This window comes from Bos indicus x Bos taurus, chromosome 8 (genome assembly GCF_003369695.1).
Source record: "Bos indicus x Bos taurus breed Angus x Brahman F1 hybrid chromosome 8, Bos_hybrid_MaternalHap_v2.0, whole genome shotgun sequence".
Classification (NCBI taxonomy): Eukaryota; Metazoa; Chordata; class Mammalia; order Artiodactyla; family Bovidae; genus Bos; species Bos indicus x Bos taurus.
In genome coordinates, this window is record NC_040083.1 from 41,283,669 (window position 1) to 41,300,276 (window position 16,608).

Genomic DNA, 16,608 nt, shown 5'->3' on the forward strand with positions numbered 1-16,608 from the left:
TTATGTCATGTATTTCTTGACTAAGACCACTTATTTTTCCCTTGAATCAGTAGTGTTTATGATTGATGCTTGGAGCTTTTGTTATAATAGTGACTTGAAAGATTTGCCAGATAATTCTAACATCTGTGTCACTGCTGTGTTCACTACAGTTAATTATCTGTTCCCAGGAAATTGGTACTTCCCTTAGTCTTCCTATGGCAGGGAATTTGGGGTTGTTTTACATACATCTTGGTTATTATATTAGGAGACCCTGGGTCTTGTTTGAAGCCTATAGAGAGTGTTGATATTTCCGGTTGAGGATTCATTCAGCCTGGTTAGACTCACACCACTAGTTGATCTGGGGGCTCTGGTTTCCCCGTCATTTCACCTCAAAGTCTTCACGGTGCCATCTGGCTCTATCCCATGTGCGTGTCACCCAGCGGTCAGTCTGGCACCTCGGTAGAGTTCTCAGAGTTTTGATGTGCTAATTAAGATCAGATCCGTGCATGTACAGTTTGAGGGTGAATGTTGGGGTTTCTTTGCCCAGTTCCTTCCTCTCCATGTCTCCCTGGTACTTTCTGGTTCCCTGGGACCACTTTTTAGTCTCTGGCCAAAAGGCTCCCTCTGCCACGCACGTCCATGGCCTTGCCTAGGTATCACCAAGCAGAGAGAGGACAAAGAGAGGAAAGGAAGCAATGAGGCTTGGTCCCTGCCTTTCGGATCTGTGGCACCACTGAAGGCAGAGGAAGTGTCCCTTCTCTTATAGTGTGGGCTGATGTAATGATATGACTCCTTAAGATTTCTGGGCTGGAGCATAGAAGAAGGGCGAAAAGGGAAAAAGAAAGGAAGGGTGGGGAGAGGAAAAGAAAAAAAAAGAGCAAGGGAAAAACTAGAATTTTCACACTCTCTTTGGGCATTAGGGGTTCCCTTCTCCCAGCTAGAACTCCTTTGCCTGCACCCTGGCCTCCTCAGCTGGTGTGTTGAGTTCAGGCCCCGGTTGAGGGTAACGAGATACATGGCTCAGTAGTATTTGAAACTCTGATCATCTTCCCCAGTCTCCCCACCTCTGTTGACTTTTCACAGGCTTCAGGTAGCTGCTCCATGCATTCTGTCCAGGTTTTATAGCTGCATTTAGTGAGACAGTCAGAGTGAGGTGGGCTTTCTCTGACTTACCCAAAACTAGACATTTTCAAAAAGTCAAACATAGGTACTCTGGTGGGCAAGAGAAGAAGGTATGACCAGAAATGGCCATATCTAATCAAAGGGTCTCATGTGTTGAGGTACCAGGACCTTTCCTCTGCCAGTGGGCATTCCTCACTGTGAAGTAAACATTCCTACTGAGCAGGATCAGTTATGATAGGTAGGCATGATGAGGACAGAAGGACAGAGCTTGTTTATTCTGACACCCTACCTGGTATTCAGAATTGTGGATAAGCAGTCTAACTGACCTAAGTCTTAGCATTATCTTGACAGTTGGTATAATTCAGCTCTCAACTGTTGGTTGCTTCTCGATGGTTTGAAGAGGTTTCTTGGAAGTAAAACTTTTGGGAAATTTCTCTCCTTCTGAAATTTAATCTCTAATCTGTTTTCTTTAATCTGTAGCCTATTTTCTATATTACCTATAATCTGTTTTTAATTCTTATTGTAGCTTTAAAGACCACTCCCCAAACTACTACTAATCTGCATTTGATGAGTTTTTCACAGAATCTCACAGGGATTTTGTCACTTTACTATTTCATTTGTATTTCTTTTCATCTATGAAAATAAAAATATTGACCAGATCCTCTCTAAAGTCCCTCCCTCCTCTAACCTTATTGGATTTTATGAAATACTTTCTTCTTGCCAGCCTGGAATGGGTCTTTCTGACAGTGAAATAAAATAGGCATCCATCTGTTGGGGTTTATGAAGGTGATAACTAATGACATGTTTGATAATTAATTATATCCCTTTCCCCCTCTGAATTCTGAACCAGTTTAGAAATAGACACAGATGTCAGGTAGAAATCACAGTATCAGCTTTATTGTTGGCAATGCTATTTGCAGTATGGGGCTTGGACATGTGTCCAGGGTTCCCACCCATTTTCCCCCAAATTAAATTTTTCCACTCACTTGTGTTCTGAACGTCTGGTCTACCCAGACAGGTCCTGAGCCCACCCAGCAAGCTTCCACATGGGAGACTCAAGAACACATGCTTGGGAAGAGGGTAGACAGGCTGGCCCTTCCAAGTACAGTGCCCTGCACAGGCTGGCCTCTTCTAAGTACAGTGCTCTGCGAGCTCAGACTGGTTTCCAGCATCACCAGGCAGATAGGTCACTTCTGTTAAGAGGTAAAAAGAGGAAGGGGAGGTGAGCTCTCTTGTTTCCAGTCCGGTCCACTCCTGAAAGTATCTCCTCCCCTCTGAAAACTGAAAGAACAAGTTATCCCAGTTGTAATGTCCCAGGAATCCCCTCAGTCCCAGACAAACCAGGATGGTTGGTCACCCTAACTCCAGACCTACCAGATCCACCACAAACCCCAGACCCACCAGTCCTTTTTTGTTTGCTTCATCATACTGAAGACCATCCTAGAATAACCCCCTTGAGTCCATGGAGGATGCTACATTTTCACTAAGTTCTTGTTTTCTTGCTCATTGAAACTGATTACCTAAAAGGGCTTGGGTTTAGAATGATAAATTTTTTTGTTGTTTTTCAGTCACTAAGTCGTGTCTGACTCTGCAGCTCGATCGACTGCAGCATACTAGGCTTCCCTATCCTTCACTGTCTCCCAGGCTTTGCTCAAACTCATCTCATCCTCCTCCTGCCTTCAGTCTTTCCCACCATCAGGGTCTTTTCTGTCCCAGTGGCTACTATTTATTGAAGAACTTAGCATGTGCAAGCACCACACCAAGAGCTAGCTTTTCATACACAATTTCCTAGTTTAGGATGCTGTAACAAAATACTCTAGACAGCATGTCTTAAGCGTGTCTTAACACAGCATTGATTTCTTATAGTCCAAGATCATTGTCCCTGTAGAGCTGGTGACTGAGGGTTCTTTCCTGGTTTGTGGACAGCAACCTTCTTGCTGTGTCCTCACATAAGAGGGAGAGGAAGCAAGCCATCCTCTGTTTTCTCTTATAAGGACACTAATCCCACCATGAGGACTCTGCTCTTGTGACCTAATCACCACCCAAAGGCCATGTATTCAAATTCCTTCACCTTGGGGGTTGGGGTATCAACCTGTGGATTTTGGAGGGCACAAAAATTCAGTTGCAGCAGTTTTTTCTTTTTTTTTTAATCATTACAGCTTAATTAGAGACTAGTACTTTTGCCATTTTAGAGATGAGAGAGCTAAGACTTGGGAATGTTGATAATTTACCTGAATTTATACAACTAATAAATGAGAAGGCCAGAAGTTGAACCCAGTTAGTGCACATAACCTGTGGAAGGGAGGTTGCTCATGGGAATGTTGGCTGAAATTGCAAAGAGAGACTTGTTTCTCTGGGCTTAGGACGGAATGATTGTGGTTACTTAAAACATCCCCATGCATGTATGAGGCAGCATTGTACCGTGGTTAAATTCATGGGTTTTGGGGCCAGAGCGCTGAGTTCAAACTCCAACTTGGCCACTTACTGTGCACCTGCCATAGACCTTTATCCTGTTTGCCTTGAGATCTTGACAGGTTATCTACCATCTCTGGGCTTCCATTTCCTTGTCTGTGAGAGCAACAGTTACTTCCTAGAGTCCTTGTGAGATCAGGATGATACACTGCATAGGAAGTGCTCAGTACATGGCCTCAAATATCATTTCAGTCCTCAGTATCAAGTATTATTGTTATCAATGGTCTCAGGGATGGTACTGAAGTTTCCACCTCAGCAATAATTTTAAATCTTTCGAATCTTGATTTTTCATTCTGCCTCCTCCATGCCGTTTTAATGAAAATCCTTCCTTGGCAGGAGCACTGCTGGCTGAGAACTCCATTTGGAATCTGTCCAAGAAACTGACCCTGCTGGAACCCACTCCACTGCCCTCCTCAGAGTTTCTGTTAATTGCCATCTGGCTATTCTTAGTGTCTGAGTATGCGTTCGGAACAAGCAGGGAAAGTCCATCCTGCTGAAGGTGTGGGGCTATATGAGCCATAGGGTTTTAATTTGGAAATGTTTTGACACTTCATTTGTCAGGGTACCAGTTGCTGGAAACTTGTGAGAGTAAGCAGGAGCTGGGAGCTTATTATTTTTTAAAAAAATCATCATTTTCAGTAAAGGAGAGAATCCCCAGCTGCTTCATGCATCCACAAGTGAGGTGGACTTAGACGGAAGGGATTCAGGGATTTAAAGGCTTAAAAGAAAACATAAATAACTACAACAAACATTCAAAGCCACCTGTTCGGATTGTCAGATGATGTGCAGATTCGCAGAGCCTCAGCTTCTGGCTTGTCCACTGTGAGTTTTCTTTGGTGTGAACTTATCATCAGTCTGGTTGAATATCTGTACCTGATCCTGCTCTGAAATTCTCTGACTTTAAAACACTGCTGCTGCTTTATTTGTTCAGCCTGGTGCATGAATGAGGGCCAGCCTTCATCACAGAGGGAGTAAAGGCCTCAGCACATGCCTGCCAGATAGTCACGTTGATACCTGTTAAAAAAGGTCTCACTTCCTGAAAAAAAAGTTAAACTGTCTAATGAGGTATGAAGCACAGACAGAAAGCTGTACATATTTAATGTATACAACTTGATGAGTTTGGAGATACGCATACACCCATGAGGGGCTTCCCATGTGGCTCAACAGTAAAGAATCTGCCTGCCAATGCAGGAGATGCAGGAAACTTGGGTTCGATCTATGATTTGAAAAGATCCTCTGGAGGAGGGTATGGCAACCCACTCCAGTATTCTTGCCTGGAGAATCCCAGGGACAGAGAAGCCTGATGGGCTACCATCCAAGGGGCTGCAAAGAGTTGGACACGACTGAGCATGTACACATGCAGCTATGGTATTGGTAACTATAGGCACTGAGCTGTGAAATAGATGTCTAGGAAATAAGAATGATTCATCCTCCATAACCAAAACTTTGTACCTTTTGACTAATACTTTCCTGTTTTCCTCTCTCTCCAGCCACTGGCAACAACCACCATTCTACTCTGCTTCTATACTATGCTTCATATATGTGAAATCATGCAGTATTCATCCCTCTGTGTCTGACTTATTCCACTTAATATAATGTCCTCCAGGCTCAGCCATGTTGTTGCACATGGGGTGCATGCATGCATGCATGCTCAGTCATGTCCTGCTCTCTGCGACCTCATGGACTGTAGTCCCCCAGGCTCTTATGTCCATAGGATTTTCCAAGCAAGGATACTGGAGGGGGTTACCGTTCCCTTCTCCAGGGGCTCTTCCCAACCCAGGGATCAAACCCATGTCTCCTGCATAGGCGGACGGATTCTTTACCACCGAGCCACCTGGGAAGCCCCATGTCACACATGGCAAGATCTCCTTTTTAAAGACAATATAATATTCCATTTTGTGTGTATACCACATTTTCTTTATCCATTCTTCAAATCCTGCACTTCTCACCCCCAAGTATTGTTAACCATTGACAGCAGAATCCTTATTTAAAGCTATGTAGGAAAGTGGGAAGAAAGAAAGTGACTCCTGCTAGGTGCTTTGCATAGCTTCTCTCGTTATAATCCTTGTATGTTAGTCAGGGTTCTTAGCTGCCAGCATTAGAAACCAACTCTGCTAACTTAAGAAAATAAAGAGCAAAAAAAAGAATTTCCTAAAAGTATGCAGATCATCAGATAACTAGACATGGAGGCTACAAGACCAAAAATAATTTCCAAAATCATGCTATAGAATTGGTCTCTGGGAGACATCAGTGTAGCCAGACGTTGACACCCCAGCATACGTAGCCTCACCCAATACTGCCCTTGAGTGATGGCCTTAGAACCGTTCTCTGTTGCGCTGCTGGAACCTGGAGATGCCCTTGATCCACCAGCGTGGATTCTGTGTGCAAAGTGCATCTTACCTGTAGAGCCTCACTCATGCCACAGGGATGCTGGGAAAGAGCACGAGACCCCTGAGCTTCCCAGGTTGGGGGTGTGTGCCTCCAAAGTGGGCCATTCCCCAAGCAAAGGAAGAGGGTTCAGATGAGAGTTCAGAGAGGCACCAAAGAATGATAAGCGCCAACCACACCACCTGACAAATTCAAGATATGTTATTAGCCTCATGATGTAGATAAAGGGACCAGAGATACATAAATTTGACTGACTTGCTTTAAGGTACATGGCTCCTAAGTGGAAGAGCTGTATGTGAACTCTGGGTCTGCTAGGACTGCACAGTGATTTTAGGAGCAATGTAAAATCATTCTTTATATGTTCTGGGTTGGTAATCAGACTGATATTTTATTTATGTGATTTTTGGAATGTGTATGAGGATAGGATGTGATTGTGAAAAGCAGTCTCTGTGATACATGTACACATGTATATGTATCTGTTTTGTGTATGTTTTTTGTGTATATCCTGTGTGTCTGTTTTGTTTCTGTATTATATTTCCCTTTGACTTGGACTTTGGAGGCTGTTTTACTTTCCTGGGGCTGTCATAACAAATTACTGCAAACTAGGTAGCTTAGAACAGTAGAAATTTATTCTCTTCCAGTTCCAGAGGTCAGAAGTCCAAAATCAGGATGCCAGCAAGCCCATGCTCCCTCTGAATGCTCTAGGGGAAGATCCTCCCTCCCCTTTCCCTGCTTCTTGGGGTTGCTGGCGGTCCTCAGTGTTCCTTAAAAATGCATCACTCCAGTCTCATCTTTGTCGGGTGGCATTCTCCCTGTGTGTCTTATGTTTCTGTGTAAATCTCCCTCTCCTTGTAATGGCGCCAGGCCTTTAGGGCTCTCCCTAGTCCAGTTATGATACTCTTAATTTGATATATCTGTAAAAACCATATTTCCAAATACAGTCACGTTCACGGATCCTGGGTAGACATGAATTTTGGAGGACACTACTTCAGCCTGATGCAGAGGCCAAGGTTCCTGTTAGATCGTCCGCCACAAAAACTCATCCCTGAGATCGATTCTCTGCAGTTCAGGTGAGGAGGTAGAGGTAGAAATGGATCTTGGTTTTAACGATCTCTTTGGCCCCTGAAGTCCTGAGGGGGCCCCCGCGTAGATTTCCTGAATGCGAGTGAGTGAAGCAGATGGTGTGTCTGAGCCAGGATTCTCCTGAGCTTGGATAGACTCTGCTCCTGTGAGGGCACTGGAGAGAGATGCCAGAGCCAGCACAGGAAAGTGCTTTCATTTGGTATGAAAGCAAAGTGCAGCTTTCAAGGCGAGCCAAGAAGCCTGAATAAACAACAATCACAGACTGTTTTTCAGGGCATTTGGAAAAGAGGGAGCTAGGGGCTTTAATGTAGTAGATGGGTTTTCTAGTCAAGATAACTGTGCTCCAAACCAGTCTCTGTACCTTTCAAGATGCTGACATTTGACCTTAATCTTTTGGAAGTCAATTTTAAAATGAGTTAAGAACACTTAACATATGATGACTGTAAGAATTTAGTGAACTGCTGTACCAGAGTCTCAGCACAGCATCAGAGTTCTGTGAACACACTGGGGATTCTGAATCAGAAATCATCAGCACTGCAGGGGGATGGTTTAGCTGGGCTTGTTGGGGTGAACTAGGTTATGCTGCTGTAACAGTCAGTCCTCAGACCTCTGTGGTTTAAACCAGTAGAGCGTCATATATTGCTTGTTTAATCCACTGTGGGTCAGCTGAGGGCTGTGTTTTGTCTCATTCTCACCCTGAGACCCAGGCTGAGGAAGCCGCCTCCATGTGTGACATTCCTGTTGCCGAGAGAAGGGGTGTGTGGCAAAGCACACTCCTCATTCTTCAGTCTTCCTCCCAGAAGTGACCTATCTTAAGTCCTGGCACATTACATGGGCCACAGTGAGTCATGTGCGTGCTCAGTCATGTCTGACTCTTTGCAACCCACAGGCTGTAGTCCACCAGGCTCCTGGTTATTCCTGATTTCCAAAGGGCAAGGGATGCAGTCCAGCCATGTGCCCATAAGGAGAACCAGAAATATCTGCTAAGTGGCGCTAATAGCGATCATACCAGATGCCACTTTTGCAAAACCATTAAAGAAGGCACAGATTGCCTAAGGGGAAATTCTCAGTGCCTCAGCCGTGCATGGGAGGGAGCCAGGGCAAAAAAGAACTTTGTTTTCACTGATACGGTTTTATTGGTTAGCTTACTATTAACTTCTGCCTGGTGGAGTCCCTTCCCACAAAAGGCAGTGCATTTTAAGAACATCCTAGGGTTGAATTTCTGAACCTTTCACATTCCGTATAAGACAGTGGCACGAAAGACTGATTTGGAGCAACTACTGACTTTGTTATTTGTTACTGACTTTGTTAAAGGCTCAGTACAGCAGGAACTTCTAACATAGATGTCTTTGTGTTAATATCTACTTTGCAAGATGAGAATGTAAATAGATAAAGAGAATCAAGTCAGTAAAAGCAGTTAAATTTGACAAAGCAAAGTACTATACCAGAACCTGGTCTTCTCCAGCACTGAACTAGGACTTGGACATCGGTCAACCTAGAGCTTGTGCCTGTGTCTTCTTTTTGCTTAATTTCCTAAATCTGAGGTGCTGACACAGTCACTCAACTCCAGAGTAATAGCTTAGGTTTAGAATTTAGAAGAACAAAAATCCAGGAAAGACAGAATTAAAGAAAAATGTCAACAGACATTGAATTTTGTCTAAGGACTACTGTTTTCTTAGCCTCAGATCTCCAAATCACAGATCATGCAGGAAAGGCTTATGTGCTAGGACTATCTTAGGGAGGGCAGTCTCCGCAGAGCAGGGGCAAGGCAGGGAAAGAGGGAGGGCAGGTGTGTTGCAGGGGGTTGTTACTGAGCTGGCCAACGCTTGATGAAAAACTGAATGCTCAGTGTCACAAGACATCTTCAGAGAGATCATAGGAAACCACTTTGTCTTCAGATAGTTCATGGGTTGGGGAGGAGAATGGTTTATCCATTGGCTGCCATCTCCCACTGGTGGAGCGTGCCCCCAGGGTTACCTCCCTTACTCTCTGAGGTGCAGCTGCCTGTGTGCCAGATGGGGGCTGTAGTGCCTCAGCAGCAGTAGGAGGCAGGGGAGAAACACATGTGGCCTCAGTAAAGTGGGCACTGTTCACTTGTACCCATGCACAATGTGAGGGACAGGAGAAGCCTCTGCTGTAGGCTCTGTGAGCAGCAGTGGAACAGCTCCACTTTTCAAAGACCAGCATAAGCAGTTTCTACAGCCACTATGGCTGGTCAGCAAGGCAAGCAAGCATTCCATTCTAGCTGCAAAAACTGAAGGTGTTAGAAACATCACCTCAGCCAGGAACCCAGAGTCAGTCTCGACCTTTTCTTATACTTTCCAGTTTCCAAATTCTTTCGTGTCTATGAATCCAGCATTTTTGCGGCTCTTCTCTTCCCCTTTGTCCCACAGCTGATTCTTAGTTCTCATTCTTACTGTGTCTTTTCTAGAGTATTGCAAATGTTTTCCAGTTAGTTTCCCCACTTGTACCAGTTAAGATAACTTTGGCCTCAAGTAGGAAGAAATCCTATTCAAATTGGCTGAAATGCTGGAGGTAGTGAGATTCTGAGGTGTTTTAATCCAATTCCTCTGAACATCACATTTAAATTTAATCATTTCCAAGATGGAAGTAACATCTTTCTTGTGTGTCTGTCTTAAAAGGCATAAAATTTTCCAGTAGCTCCCAACAGACTTCCCCTCTGGTTTTATTAGCAATATTGTATTACACACAACATGTATAAAAGCCATCACTGGCAAGAGAAAAAGAACCACTTATGATTGCCTTGAACCAGTCAGGCTCCTTCATTTGGGACTTGTTGTTCAGTTGCTCGGTTGTGTCCGATTCTTTGTGACCCCATGGACTGTGGCACACCATTCTTCCCTCTCCTTCACTATCTCCCAGAGCTTGCTCAAACTCCTGTCCCTTGAGTCAGTGATGCCATCCAACCATCTCATCCTTTGCCACCCTCTTTTCTTTTTGCCTTCAATCTTGCCCAGCATCAGGGTCTTTTCCAATGAGTCAGCTCTTTGCATCAGGTGGCCAAAGTATTGGAGCTTCACCTTCAGCATCAGTCCTTCCAATGAATATTCACAGTTGATTTCCTTTAGGATGGACCAGTGTGATCTTGCAGTTCAGGGGACTCTCAAGAGTCTTCTCTAACACCATGGTTCAAAAGCATCAATTCTTTGGTGCTCTGCCTTCTTTATAGTCCAACTCTCACATCCACACATGACTACTGTGAAAACCACAGCTTTGACTAGATGGACCTTTGTCGGCAAAGTAATGTCTCTACTTTTTCATATGCTGTCTAAGTTGGTCATAGCTTTCCTTCCAAGGAGCAAGCGTCTTTTAATTTCATGGTTGCAGTCACCATTAGCAGTGATTTTGGAGCCCAAGAAATAAAGTCTTTCACTGTTTCCATTGTTTCCCCATCTATATGCTATGAAATTATGGGACCAGATGCCATGATCTTAGTTTTTTGAATGTTGAGTTTCCCAGGCTGGGACTGGGGATGGCTAATTACACAGAGGGAGGTTCTGATAGGAAGGAAGAAGGGAATGATGGTGATTAGGAACTCCCAGTGTCTGCTTTACTACCTGATATCTTGCCCTCCAATCTATGCCACACTGATGTTGCTGAAATCCAACTATGAAATAATTCTTCCACTGAAAACATTTTTATGGTCTTTCTTTGCTTAAGGATTAAGTCCAAGCTCTTAGTGTCGTATACAAGACCATTTACAATCAAGCATCACCCTTTGCTCTTGCGCTGTTAATTTCTCAACCATTTGCCCAACTTCTGTCTCTACCACACACATCATGCTCCTGAGAAAATTTGCTGAGTCCCGAACATCACAGGGGAGGCTGGCGTGCTGCAGTCCATGGGGTTGCAAAGAGCTGGACATGACTGAGTGACTGAACAACAAACATGACTGGCTCTGTCATTCACTGGTGCCTTCATATGCTTTCAGCTTGGAACTCCCGCCACTCCCTCCCTTCACATGCACACATCAACTTAACTGTCGATTTTCACTCTTCTGGTCATCTCAATGACCAGCTCCTTAGTAGAGCAGACTATTCCTCTTTCATGTTTTCATTGTGCCTGTTAAAATACTATCGTTGCTACTACAACACATTATTGTACTTCTCCCTACTAGACAGGTTATTTTCATCTCTGCATTTCCAGCATCTAGCAGTATTTGGCACAATGGGTAGTAGGAGTCACTTCTGATGTCTGATGAATGATTGTGTGCCAAAGGGTTTAGAGCTGAGTGAGCTTGTCTGAGTCTGTGGGCAGCATATGAAGGGGGATAATCATGGGCAGGGAAGCTGAGAGTGATCAGCATCTCTGTATTTTCCATAATAATAGAGAAAAGTAGTTGGAGAACTGGTGAAAGGGTGGTGAAAAAATTGTTGATGAATTTATCTGTCCTCTGCCAGAAGAAACATGGTGGGGTGAAGCAAGGGTGCTCAGAAGTATTAAACATTCATTATTTAAATACAGGCAACCCTTTTGTTGAAAGCCAGCTTAACTGCACAACTCTTGTAGAGTTCTGTCTTATGAGGAGCTGTCACCGAGGAACTCTTCTGCCGTAGTGAAAGTGCCAATTATCTGAGCAGGATTTAAACCTAGCTGTGGAGCCCACAAAGGGATGTCTTCTGTAGCTCTTGAGGTGATCTGGAGTTGTTCTTCTCTGACAAAAGCCAGAGTGAGAGATGTGGTGGCCTGCAGAAGGCTGTGTAGTTCAATCATTCTGTTCCTGCCGAGAAGCTGTTCAGTCAACCTATTAGTTAGCAATTTGGTTGTTGGAAGAGTTGGGTGCAGCCTGTGGGGCAGGGAGCCCATCACTATGGGCTATGAGCCCATCATAACCCAGATAGCTATGATGATAAAGTACGTGACATTGCGAAAGCATGGGGTTCTTGTAACTTGGGATGGTTCAATAGTGGTGTCTGTGGATGTAATACAATAATGTCTGGAAGAAGCAGCAGTGACCATGAAAGTGCCAAGTGATAGGACGCAATTTAGGAGTAGGAGGCGTACAAAAACGACAGTTAGGGTTTGCAGTTCAGGGCAGCCACTGATACCCTCAAGCAAATAAAGAAACAGTGAATACGTAACAGCTGGCATAACTTGAAGAATTGATTGTAGGACAGTCGGGACCTCAATCTTGGAAGATAGTTGTAAAGCTGGTAGCATGAAAAGAAGACTAAATGTGACCGATATTACTGTAGCCTAAACAGCACACAGAAAAAGCTTTGAACCAAACTGGGGGAAGTGGCTAATAGCATAACGTTTCAGTTAGGTACATTTGTTTTTATCTTATCTCTGCCCATTTATTAAGTGTATGACTTCAATTCTGTCTAATTTTCAGTCTCTCTATTTGTACTATGGAGAAAATAAGGTGCCCACGTTTGATGGTCACCATCATGCATAAATAAGGTAAAGGTGCTAAACAAGCATAGTACAAAGTAAGAATAATAATGGTGCATGTTTATTTTCACTTTATTATTCCATGGTAGTTGTGTTTCATGTTTTCATAAGGGCCTGGGTGTTCTTTGTTAATTTTAACCTAGTAAATCCTGATAAATATCTCTGAACCCTCTTGGAGCTTTTTTAGCCCTGTCCAAACATTTTGCAAGATTTCTTTGCCCAGGAAACCATAAGAGCATGCAATTAAAATCATCTGTACATGTGAAATGACCTTATCTTTTTAACATTTTTTAAACTTTATTTACAAACATATTCACAGAACTTTGGACCATTGTTACATGGACCGATTGTTGACTTTTCCCCATTAGTCCTGGCAAGGATTTCATACCATTTTCTGCTACTGCCCCATATGAACCCCAACGTAGCCACTTCTATAGTTAACTGCCTGTGTATCTAGGGGGAGCTGAGGATGAATTCTGTCTCTAGAGGAACATAGTAAACCAGAGCTAACTAGATTGTAATGTGATGATGGTATGGCACCATCAAAGAAAAGTCATCCTTTGAAGGATGCTTGTTAAGATCACAAGGTTGAAGTGGATGTGTTATGCTGGTAGACGGTGCTTTCCCACGGAGGTAACGGATTTGCACTGTGTCTTTTGGATCATGAATATGTTCCTTCTCTGTGGTAGTGAGACCCATTTCTATTTGTTCAGTTTGTTTAACAAAGATTTAGTGAATGTCCCGAGAAACAGAAGTCTCTCCTTTAATGAAGCTTAGGATCCAGGACAGGGAGCAGAAATTAATCAGACAATTTCTCCTTGAATGAAAAAGTATAACTGTGGTGAATTTTGCAGAGGGAGGGCTTGAGTAGGTGATGATAAAAAAGCATAGAGCGGGAGCACTCGACTTAGCCTGGGAGGGGAGCGAAGGTTAAAGAAATATTCCCTGCTGGGGAACAGAAGGAAGAGTTGGTGTAATAGCCAGGGTTCTTGCAGGAGAGACATGGCATACCCGACAAGGTGTTTCAGGAGAGTTAAAGGACAGGACCATTTACCATGCTGTGGGCAGAATATAGGGAACCAGCATGAGATGGTGAAATTCCCTAGCACTAGCAAGAGTGGGGACCTCTTACCACCCCTAGGCCTAAAGGAGGAGAGAGGAAGCAGTGGTTGCTGGAAACCTGAGACAATAGTCAGAGCTGTAAGGAATGGAAGCTCAGCAGAGCCATGGCTTTGGTGGAGGAGACACAGCCAGTCCGTGGAGACCCAGGAGGGAGATGGTCAGGAGAATAGGTCCCCTGACCTCCTGTCACTCCCTCTGACCTTGGCTGATCCCAGGCAGAGTCCAATAACATGGAGCCGTCAGAAATGTTTAGTCAGAGTGTGGTGTGGTCAGACTGGGATCTCTTCCTAGTCCACGCTTTCCTCCCATTTGTGCAGAAGGGTGGCCATGATGCCACTGAGAGCTGAGCATTGCATTCCCATCCAGCCCTGCCCCTTACCAGCCACGTTACCTCTGGCTGAAAACAGTCTCTCCAAGCCTGTTTCCTTCTCAGTACAGTGGGGCCCTACCACGTACTCTGTATCCCAGGGAGGCATAAGGACCACATAGAGAGCATCAAGGGAACGTCCTTTGGAAACTACACACTGCTTTACACTTGAAAGGGGATTTTATGACTCCCTTTTGCCTCTGTCTGAGGGGAGAGAGTTTTCTCTGGGACCAGGAAGTATAAGGTCCTCAAGCATACCCAGTTCTGTGATGGCCTCCCAATGGTAGAATAAAAAATGGGCTCAATATAATCTTCTGTGAGGACAAGAAAATGTGATTAGTGGCAGCTCCAAGGCTTCCTGAGGTGCCAGATAAGAAGGTGTAAAAGAATTATCTGCATTAATGCCCTCTCTCCTCCTAGTTGGAAACCCCAGTTGGAAAGGGCCAAGAGAGTCTGTTTCCATTAGAGGCTGAATATTTGCTTTGACTCTTTCATTTTTCACCAGAGAATGTATTCTCAGCCTCCCTCAGCTTTGTTTCCAGCATTTCATGGCTCTACGTCGACAAGGCAGAATGTCCTTCCCTCTCCGCTCCCTCTTCTACAAGCCCCAGACTGAAAATTCACTTGTTAACTTTTAAAATATACACACAAGCGGGAAACAGATGGCATTATCTGGATAATGCTAGAAAACGATCAGATTCTTTTTCAAGGGCTATGCTCTGTTTTGAAATCACCCAAATGAATAAAGTTGTTTTGACTTGAAATTAGTTATTGAAATAAGGTATTTGGGAATAGTTTTCAGCCCTTCTCTAGATAGGGTCAGGGTCTGTCAAAGCGTCTTCCTACTTAAAGTCCTAATTTGGCAAAAAGTTGAACCACGTCAGGCTCCCTCTCACCTCTTTTCTCTCTCTCCTCATTCCCTCTCTCCACTGTCTCTCTCCTAGTGGTTAAACATGTCTTTTTTTTTTAGTCTGCAGGATCAAGAGAACTGAAATACACTCCTCTAAGATGTGCCTCGTGAGACCCTAATAAAATGTTCCCTTCACACATTTCTGGGGCACCTGTCACCAGAGCAAGCAGGTGCAATTTCTGTCGTGTCTTAATTTTGTATCCCTATTTTGGACTGAACATAGAATCGAAGGTGTTTTATTTTTAATTGAAGAAGATTCTGGGAAAAGTCTTCCGGGTGTGGTGCATCTTTTGAGGGGGCCGTGGGTTGCACTGTCCAACCTACAGAGCCTCTGTTCTTTAGCCAGCAGTCGTGAGTGTTCTTGCAGTAAACCAGGACTATGTGAAGATGATGCTCCTAGGGAGGATGGGGAGAAATAAATAGCGGTATTTCTAAAAGGATAGGCAGCCTGACGGCAAATTCCAGAGACTGGGTGACATTTTAAATTGGTAATGCTCCTAATTACCCAGGCCCTAGGAGACGGTATGGAATACAGCCACAGCTCTAGAATTAATACAAGTGAGCACTGTGAGCCCATTACTAACAGCATGTTCTCTTAGAATAATGGCACCGAATCTGTGTCAGCACAGTATGATATTGCAATTAAAACACACGCACACACACATGCATGTGTGACCTCCAATATTTCCTACTTTTTGGAAAATTTTTCCTGCTATCAAAGTAAAAGTAAAAACTGTTATAAATTTTCCTGAAAAAAAAATTAATACTTTGTTTGCTTGTCATTCATTGCCTCTTGGTATTGCTGGGTTAAAATGTCAGATTTATAACAATGAACTTAAGTAATCAGCGTGTGATTTTATGAAACATGAGCTTGGAAGGCAGAAATGCCCAGATTCAACTCCTAGTTCCCCTGCTTATGCTGGGTGAAATTGGGCTCATTCAGTGTCTCTGATTTTCAGTTTAGTCATCTTACAAGTGGGCACGATAATGTTATCTATTCATACATTTATTGTGAGGGTTTGAGCCACGTGAAATGCCTTGCTCAAAGCTAGTGCTAAAAGATGCTAAGAATAAAAGATACGGCAGAAATACAGAATCCTAAGGTTTCAACCATCAGACTGAGCTTTAGACCTCAGCTTCAGCAGTGTGTGGGGCCAGAGATCCAGCCCATACCATCCACCTCTTCCTCTCAGCATGCAGGTCCAGATATTGGCTTGTCCTTTTGTGCCAGTGAGTGGTGGTTTTGTTGATTTAAATCCTAGAAGAAAAGTTTCTGTAAATTCGATCTGTCCACTGTCTTAATACCCTTCTACCCTTCATATAAACCACCACAACTTTTTGGGGGGGACCTAGAATGAAAGCTTATATCCCAGTTTATGTGAGTGAAAGACTTTATCTTCAGTTTTCTTCTGAATATGTATGTGTATACACACACACACACACACACACACACACCCCTGTGTGTGTGTGTGTATGTATATATATATATAATTCTAAGAATTATTGGAGACAGTTTTCATTTTGTTCATGTTGATATTTAGGATAAGCAAGTTCATTCAAGATGCTCTACTTTTATTGGTCCTGAATATCGTAAAAGCAAACCATGTAACAAAGAAACTGTAGTAATGATAGCAATAATTTGAGAAAAACCAATTATGTGCCAAGGACTTTGGATACACTTCATATTGATCCCTACAGCAAAACTTAAAAGGTGGGAGGTACTAGCCGTGTTTAACATATGAGAACAGGG

The 16,608-nt window shown here is 43.6% G+C and overlaps 1 protein-coding gene across 1 annotated transcript in view; it reads left to right on the forward strand.

Moving 5' to 3' along the window:
- LOC113897433 (histone-arginine methyltransferase CARM1-like) overlaps positions 1 to 16,608 on the forward strand; it is a 264,464-nt gene that overhangs the window by 142,856 nt on the left and 105,000 nt on the right.